Raw genomic sequence first — 9,034 nt, 5'->3', positions numbered from 1 at the left:
CCTCCTTGTGTTTGGTTCCATGGTGGAATGGTGAGCCCTCTGGACTCTGGATCCAGTGATCCCAGTTCAAGTCTTGGTGGGACCTTCCTGTCTGGAATGTGTCCCATGTAACAAACTGATCAAGAGATGCAATGTGGCTCTAATGTTCTGGTTCATTTCTTCCTGCCATGAACTCAGACTGTGTGTTTAATGTTAACAATAAATGCAACAACTCAGGAGCCAGTAGCTCCTGTGGAAAAAATTCTACTTTGTCAGTGAATTAATTCAGTCTGCAACTTTCAGTGTCTGTCAGGATGGCCGAGCAGTCTAAGGCGCTGCGTTCAGGTCGCAGTCTCTCCTGGAGGCGTGGGTTCGAATCCCACTTCTGACAAAGGACATTTTCTCCACATTCCTATGCATCCACAGTGGAAAATTCCAAACCCGGCTGAAGCTGCTCTCCGCTGAGGGGAGTGAGTGGTTGAACTGGCAGCAGAGGAGGCAAAGGAGCTTCCCTGTGACGTCCCAACATCGCCTGGTTTCCTCCAACATGGAGCAGCCACCAAACTCTAACTTCAATGTTGGATCAAAGTCTGCTGAAGAAATGTGTTTTCTTTCAAGTCACATTTTGTCCATTAACTTCATAATCAGAGTCTCCATCTCATCACATGACTAAAGTCTGGGTTCTGTAGTGGTGGTAAAATATCCTTCCATGCCCCTCACTAGTTTGCACACAGAAAAGCATATTTTACTGGTTTCAGATCTCTTAGCTTGTTCTCTCTCTTAAACCAGCTGAGGCAGCTTTCATTGTGTGATTGATTTTAAAATATAAAGATGGAACAGAACCATTGGAATCAGATGTCAGGACATTTGAAGGAATGTCAATCTCCTGTTGAAATGTTGCAGTGTGCAGCTGAGGCTCTCTGGCAGTGGCACCAGGAGCCCCAATGGCAGAACCTGGACCCTCCTGGAGGAGAACCACAGGTGAGGGCCTTCTTGGCTCCAGATTGATGGAAATCAAGTGTCTGAGGCTGTTAGCAGCCATGAAGTTGATCTGGTTGGCACTGGTATTTGTTCTTGCTGCAGCTCAGGAGTGATTCAGGAGAAGAGTTTCAGAACAGCCAAGGTTGGGGACTGGAATTTTAAAATTTCCCCTGGAACCAAACAAACTTGGAGGGTAAAAGCTCCAATCATAGCCACTCAGATGCAGCAGCAGAAGAAGCTGTCATCCACCCTGACAGTCAGAGCATCAAGTCAAGGAAACATCACCATCTTGTAGTTCCAAACCTCCACCTGTCAGATTAAGCTACTTCTTATTGTGGGACTTTAAATTTGAACACAATGGAATTTGGACAAGGAGTTTTCCTTCCAGTCCAAACATCATCGTCCAGCCTCCAACCAGAGGTCCATCAGTTATCATGGAGCCACAGGTGGAGTCTGGATTCTTTTCTAGAATGAGACGGCAATGACAGTCCTGCCAAGTGACATCACTGACATGACTGGATGACTTCAGTCACGTGACTGGATGACTTCAGTCACGTGACTGGATGACTTCAGTCACATGACTGGATGACAGTGTAGATGCCAATGTAGAGGTTGGGGAAATCGTCTCTGAGAATCCAGCTTGAAGCCACAGCCTCCTTGTTTTCCAAAAACCCAAACAGCGACCATCAGTCTCCCTCCAATCCTGTACTTGGGTAAACAACAAAAACAGAGTAAAAGTCTCTGGCAACATATTTGTTTCCTGTAGGGTTTCTTCATGTATGTGTGGTGTACCTGCTCTCCCAGAGAACTGCCATCTTTGTTCTGTGGGCTGACATGTTTTAGTGTCAGCACAGGTCATAGCGCTGAGACTGAACTCTCATTCTCCTCCAAGTATTATTTCCACCTCACACTCCTGCAGATATTCAAGTGAACAGGGAACACAAATTTATGCTCAACTTCTCCTGTGTATTCATCCACAGTCACTAAACAACAACCAAACCAAACAAAAGAGGTTTGCTAGCATGGCGATCAGCTGTAGTTCACCATCTTATCCAGGTCACATGACTCAGGAGTAGCGTGGCCGTCTGGCAACCAAAGGGTGGCTGGTTTGATCCTCACTTTCTCCAGTGACCATGTCAAAGTGTCCTTGAGTAAGATACTGAACCCCTAAATACTTCTGATGAGTAGGTTGGCTCCTTGCATGGCAGCCTTCAGCATCAGTGTGTGAGTGTGTGTGAATGAGAGGACATTGTTCAGCTCCTTGAGTGCTGCTGAGGTAGAAAGGCTCTGTACAAACTGAGTCCTTTTACCATTTCTTTCCTGCCTCTAGCGGCGCTGTTGTCACTTCCTGTGACCGTGGGAGGGAAGGAGTCCCCCTTCAGAATAAGTTTGATATCATGATGTTACTTCCTCTTCAACATGCCTTTAGCAGACCAACTCAGAGAACATCTCAGTGAGGTAGTGTGGCCGAGTGGTCTAAGGCGCTGGATTAAGGCTCCAGTCTCTGAGGAGGCGTGGGTTCAAATCCCACCACTGCCATCATGTCCTAGGTCACTGGAGAGGTGTGGCAGGTCTCTAACTGCCTCTCCTCTCTCTTCCACTGAGGTCTTCAAACCTGTGACCAAAAGAAGAATCCTCCTCTGAGTCCACAGACCTGAGCATCGCTGCTCTGACTACCAGGTTACCTCCTGGTTATCAGTGTGAAGTCATGGTGAGGTAGTCAGTTGTTCCTTTGTTTTATGACAGAGGCTTCATTGTGAATTAAATAATTTTAATTCTTTACTTGAAGTTTCACGCTGTTTCGATTGAAAAAGGACAGTTCCTGGAGAAGATCTTCTAGGGGTCCAGGTAAAAGCGGTGCCCCAGCTGGCACCAGGTGCTGACCCAGGTCCTGCATGGGAGATACTGTCAGTTCTGTTCTGCCCTGCTCACAACCACAGGCTGGTGTTGAGGCCTGCAGCAACCAGGGCCCCAGTCACCAAGAGTATACAGGCTGGTCATTGTGGCAGTGGGAGGAGTCAAAATGAAGACAGACCAATGAGAGCAGGACGTTCCTGGAGAAGTCAGAAGAACTTGACCATGTTTCCTACAGTACCCAGGAGGCCTGGTAGTTGTTGAAGGAAGCTCCAAAAGCAAAGAGCAGACAGCAGGACATCAAAAGAAAAGATCCAGACACTAAAACTACAAGTAGAAACAAGAAGAAATACTAAAAGCTTTGGAAAGATACTACAAGGTTGGATGTACATTATTATATACACTACTATTCTCATTGACTCCTAAAGAGGGACAGGAAGCATTAGAATGTGGATCAGATCAGCTGATTTCAGTGTTGAGTCCATCCCTCCATCCACTTTCTGTTCTTATCCTTTAAGGGTCACGGGGGGGGGGGGCGATCCCAGGTGACATTGGGCAAGAGGCAGGGTTCACCCTGGACAGGTCAGAATTCCTGATGATGTCATCAGGGCTTTGACAGTAGCTAGAATTCTGTCTTTGATCTCAGGAGGACATGAAAGAAACCCAATTGAGGAAAGTAGAGGAGAACATTCAGCTTCATTAGAAACACTTGAACTGCTGAACAGTAGAATTTGTTTGAAACAGTTTACAACACTGAGTGACAGGATTGAAGAGGGAAGATTTTTGTGTTTTCAGTTTAATTCTAACTTTAAACTGTGGATGAACATTTTTAGTAGTTCATATTCTAACATACAGAGGAAGTCATGTCATTCCCTTTTTAAAAAAAGAAAAAACATGTGAAGCTCCTCCCCCCAGCTCCAGATGGACAGACAGACATGAGAATGACAAGGAAGCAAAGAAGTGTTGTGCTCCTCTCCAGTGCTCTGGTGTTGTTGTGTTCTTCTCAGCTCCATCATGAAGACCTGCTGGCACTGGGCGCTGGTGGAAGTTCGCAGCTCTCACTGGAAAGTCCTGAGGCTCCTCCCACTCTGAAGCAGGCAGTTGCTCCCAGCCAGCCCTCACTTTCACTCTCTGGTGTAGGAGTGAAGAACAAAATCAGAATCAAGAACCATCTCTCTTTCATTGGGGCTCCTTCCTCCTTGTTCTGATCCAGAAATTCAACAGCTTCTATCATTGATTGACAGGAAATGTTGATGACACACTGGGATTTTTGTTCTCCTGCTGTCACTGTCAAGTGCAGCTTAACATGAGAGGTAGCAGGATCATTCATGTGTTCATGTTTCCAGCAGACAAGGAGGGAACCTGGGAGGACTTCAGTGACTTTGATCACTGGTTCTCACTTCATCTTCTCAGTATAAAGTTTAAAGCGAGCTGGCCAGGAGTTGAACCTAGAATCTTCTGATCCGTAGTCAGACTCGTTATCCATTGCACCACCAGCCCTGTGAAGAAGCTGCTGTGTTCATGTGTGCTTGCTGTTACAGAAAATCCCAACAACATGGTGTCATTTTCAGGGGACACAATGGTGCAGTGGTCAGCACTGTGGCCTCCCAGCAAGAAGGTTCAGCTCTCCTCCTATTTGGTTGCTAGGAACCTGAATCAGTCCTCAGTGGAGCGGTGCTGCTGAGGCTGAGTGAGGCTGAGTGAGGGACTGAGCAGGAGCCAGCAGGTCCAAGCAGGTTCAGGCAAACTCCCCTCAGTCCACCAACATCAAAGCAGAGGAACTGAGTTCATCCAACAAAATGATTCATATCATCTCCTCTTGGAATGTTCTGGAACTACAAGTACACTTAAAATGGCTGACTTATGACAACAGAAGGAACTTTGAAGTAGATTTGATTTATTTAAGTCAGTGACAGTCATTTTTTCAAGAATTTAGTAACTTGATTGTTTTACTAAGATGAGCTTTAATGTTATACCATTGAAAAAAGACCTTCATGTATTTATGATGACATCACCAATAGGAGCCTTCAGTCTGTCAGGGGGTAGAATTCAGTCAGCACCAATGACATCAGAGTCAAAGTTAGAGATCAAAGACAGACATTAAAGTCTCACATTAAAGTCTCTCTTATTCAAAAAATTAAAGTGTTATATCTTTGAAAATATACTGCAATACATGAAATATTATATTTACATGAATGGTAACCTCGTTCTTATATTCTTTAATATACTGCAATAGTAATGGACCCTCTATGACACTGTAATGATGAATCTATCAAGGAGTATAAATGATTATAATCAGAGAATTTTGAAGTCAAGTTTGAGATCAGTTTGATTTTCTCTCTTTCTCCCTCTCTCTCTCTCTCCCTCTCTCTCCCCCCTCTCTTTCCCCCCCTCTCTCCCTCTCTCTCTCTCTGTCTCTCTCTCCCTCTCTCTCTCTCTCTGTCTCTCTCTCTCTCTTTCTCCCTCTCTCTCTCTCTCCCTCTCTCTCCCCCCTCTCTTTCCCCCCCTCTCTCCCTCTCTCTCTCTGTCTCTCTCTCCCTCTCTCTCTCTCTCCCTGTCTCTCTCTCCTTCTCTCTCTCTCCCCCCTCTCCCCCCCTCTCTCTCTCCCTCCCCCTCTCTCTCCCTGTCTCCCCCCTCTCTCCCTCATTCTCTCTGTCTCCCCCTCCCCCCCTCCCTCTCTCCCTCCCTCTCTCTGTCTCTCTCTCTCTCTCTCTCTCTCTCTCTCTCTCTCTCTCAGGAGCTTTTCAATGAATATTTTAATAAAACAGAACAGGAGACTGAAGAGTGATCACTCAAACCCACAGGCTGAATGGGACATCTTTTAAAAATATTGAACAACTGAGTAAAACCATAGAAGCGCTCCTGTCTAGTCGGTGCTAACAAGTTAGCTGCTGAGTGAGTCCAGCTGTGCTGTCTCGGAATCCTGGTCAAAAGCCTCCACTCATCAAACAGCTGGTGTGTTGGTGGATCAGTGGATCCTGCTGGAAGAAGCAGGGTGGAGCTCTGAATGGTTCCTGTCTCAAAGAGCTTCTCTGTGCAGCTCCCATCAGCTCCTAAAAACAGGAAACCAGCAGATTCACTGTTGAACGGTGGCATTAAAATGTCTCAAAAGCTGTCCTGTCCACCATTTGTTGGTGCAAAGACATTTAAAAACACCAGTTGAACATTTTCCAAAGTTGCTCTCACCTTCTTTCAAACACCTGGAATGATTTCCTCCAAACCAAAAGAAACTGGTGAAAAAAACAACAACAAAACCTCCTGGAGAATCAAACTCCACCCTCTGCTCCAACTGGACTTGGGACTTCAAATGACCCCCATTAAAAGCCTGCCTGCATCCCCATTCACTGACTGTTGTGCTGTGGGTCTCCTGGACAAACATGGCAGGATCCTCTTGATCTCCAGGAGAATAAAAGAGGGAACCCAAGAAAACAAGTCAGTGTGAAAGAGGAGCAGATTTTAAAACTCCTCATCATTTCCACCTCCAGGAGTGAAGCCTCCCGGGACCCAAGAGGCTCCAGCTGGCAGAGCTCTCACTCATTTCTCCACCACCTCGCTAACCTGAGCTGGAGCATCTGAGAACCAAACAGCGACCCCCTTCACTCCAGAGCCGACTCCACAAACTCTGAGCCCCCACTTTACCCACAGCCAGCAGGCCTCCTCAACACTGCATGACACACGACGACTAAATTTAACACTTCTCATCAAGAGATCAGTCACAGGTGTCTACTGTGGAGGGTCAGTCTGTCCGTCCACATTCAGATCATTAACGCAGCGACTCCTAAGCACCAGTAGAGCCTGTTCATCGTCCCTGGGTGGGCTCGAACCACCAGCCTCTCGGTTAACAGCCAAGCGCGCTGACCGATTGCGCCACAGAGACTCTGAGGCACTGCTTTTCATGAAGAGTTTTCAGGCTAAATTCAGTGTGTGAGGTCCACACTGCACATTTGAGGGACCATGAAGGACAGAGGAGAGTCTGACTGTCATGGTGAAAGCCTTCAGCACTAGAACTGAAACAGCCCCCACCATCTTAACCCCCCCAGACCAAACAGGCTTCATCAGAAACAGACCCCCCTCCTAGAACATCCAGAGATCATCAGTCTGATTCATAGAACATGACAAACAATCAAGAACTTGTTATTGTTTGATCAGAAGCTGAAACAATGTTTCTATGTTTGTCTGTTCTGGTCTGAATGAAAGAGGAGGTTTTCTTGGTCATGTGACGTGGATGAGAGTTCAACTAGAACTTCCTGCTTCAACAGGATTTTAGTTTGTTGGGATTTTGTCAAAGCCACCAACCAAACCTCTGAGTGGTGCAGATGTCTGCTGCCTCCTCAGAGCAGACTGGAGCTCAGCCTCACTCACCTGTGGGAGCCCCAGCAGAGCCACCGTGTGATGGAGTTTCAGTTTAGGCTCCAAGGTCCTGGATTGAATTGGTGTTTTGTGTTTTTAGGCCTCCTGGCACCGATGAATGAATGAACCATTGTTCCAGAGGGAGCTGGTGTCAGGTCAGTCCCTGTTCCTACAAGACCTCCTGCTGCAGAGCCAAACTGGGAAACATTTGAAATTCAAAATCCTGTTCTTGTCACAATCCTGCTCTCCTAAATCAAGGACTGTTCAGTCAATGGTAGAGCAGAGAGGAGCAGAGGAAGAGAGCTGGGACCAGAACCCAGAGGTTGATGGATCAAAACCATCCTCTCCTCAAAGAAAGGAACAAAATAAACCCTTATCTTTAGGAATGTGTGTCTGTTAAAAAGGGTTTCAAAAGGAAATTTGTCTTCCTCCACAATCACCAACCATTGTGAGTTAACAACAGTCTCCTTTCTGACTGAAGCAAAAGTAGACTTCAAAAGGTTTTTCTGATTCAACATAGCAGCTAAATTTCCATTTCTCCACTGATTATCTGTTAAGGTTCATGGGGGGGGTGGAGCCTATCACAGCTGACATTGGTCGAGGGGCGGGGTTCATCCTGGACAGGTCGCCAGTCCATCACAGGACCAACACATAGAGACAGACAACCATTCACTCTCACAGTCACACCTACAGTCAATTTAGAGTATCAATCAGCCTCGTTCCCTCTTGATGTCTTTGGACTGTGGGAGGAAGCTGGAGTACCAGAGAGAACCCACACAGGAACAGGGAGAACATGGAGACTCCACACAGAAAGATCCTGTGCTGGAGCCAGGACTAGAACCTGGAACCTTCTTGCTGTGAGGAGACAGTGCTGACCACTGCACCACCATGCTGGATTTTCTGTAACATCAAGTACATCTGAACTGGCACTTGACAGTGACAGCAGGAGAACAAAAATCCCAGTGTGTCAGCAACATTTCCTGTCAATCAATGATAGAAGCTGTTGAATTTCTGGATCAGAACAAGGAGGAAGGAGCCCCAATGAAAGAGTGATGGTTCTTGATTCTGATTTTGTTCTTCACTCCTACACCAGAGAGTGAAAGTGTGGGCTGGCTGGGAGCAACTGCCTGCTTCAGAGTGGGAGGAGCCTCAGGACTTTCCAGTGAGAGCTGCAAACTTCCACCAGCGCCCAGTGCCAGCAGGTCTTCATGATGGAGCTGAGAAGAACACAACAACACCAGAGCACTGGAGAGGAGCACAACACTTCTTTGCTTCCTGGCCTCTCTCATGTCTGTCTGTCCATCTGGAGCTGGGGGGAGGAGCTTCACATGTTTTTCTTTTTAAAAAAAGGGAATGACATGACTTCCTCTGTATGTTAGAATATGAACGACTAAAAATGTTCATCCACAATTTAAAGTTAGAATTAAATTTAAAGTAGAAAACTCTCCCCTCTTCAATCCTGTCACTCAGTGTTGTAAACTGTTTCTGACAAATTCTACTGTTCAACAGTTCAAGTGTTTCTAATGAAGCTGAATGTTCTCCTCTACTTTCCTCAATTGTGTTTCTTTCATGTCCTCCTGAGATCAAAGGCAGAATTCTAGGTACAAATAAAGACACCATCAAAGCCTCCTGATGACATCATCATCAATTCTGTCTTTGATCTGTGTCTGTCCAGCTTGTCCTGAGTGGATCCAACAGTTTCCCATGGGTGACTCTGTCGTGGTCTCTCTCCTGCTGTCTCCAACTCTCAGAGTGCTTCTACTGGTTTCTCCCCATCGTCCCTGTTGCTAGGCACAGCACTGGTGAGGACTGAGGCCAGTGATGTCATCACCTCCAGCTGAGACCTGCCAGGTGGTCCTGCTTCATTCAA

General features: G+C 46.5%; 2 non-coding genes across 2 annotated transcripts; one reads left to right on the top strand and one right to left on the bottom strand.

Annotated features, from left to right (window-relative positions):
* Positions 1 to 2,417: 2,417 nt before the first annotated feature.
* On the top strand, positions 2,418 to 2,499 carry trnal-aag (transfer RNA leucine (anticodon AAG)). Its single transcript has one exon. It is a non-coding gene; the product is annotated as a tRNA-Leu (tRNA).
* Positions 2,500 to 6,617: 4,118 nt separating this feature from the next.
* On the bottom strand, positions 6,618 to 6,691 carry trnan-guu (transfer RNA asparagine (anticodon GUU)). Its single transcript has one exon. It is a non-coding gene; the product is annotated as a tRNA-Asn (tRNA).
* Between the last annotated feature and the right edge of the window lie 2,343 nt (positions 6,692 to 9,034).

The sequence above is a fragment of the Aulostomus chinensis genome, chromosome 1 (genome assembly GCF_037954235.1).
Source record: "Aulostomus chinensis isolate RoL2024-O1b breed Wild chromosome 1, RoL_Achi_v1.0, whole genome shotgun sequence".
NCBI lineage: Eukaryota > Metazoa > Chordata > Actinopteri > Syngnathiformes > Aulostomidae > Aulostomus > Aulostomus chinensis.
Note: the sequence above shows the minus strand (reverse complement) of the source record. Positions and strands in the feature narration are given on the sequence as shown.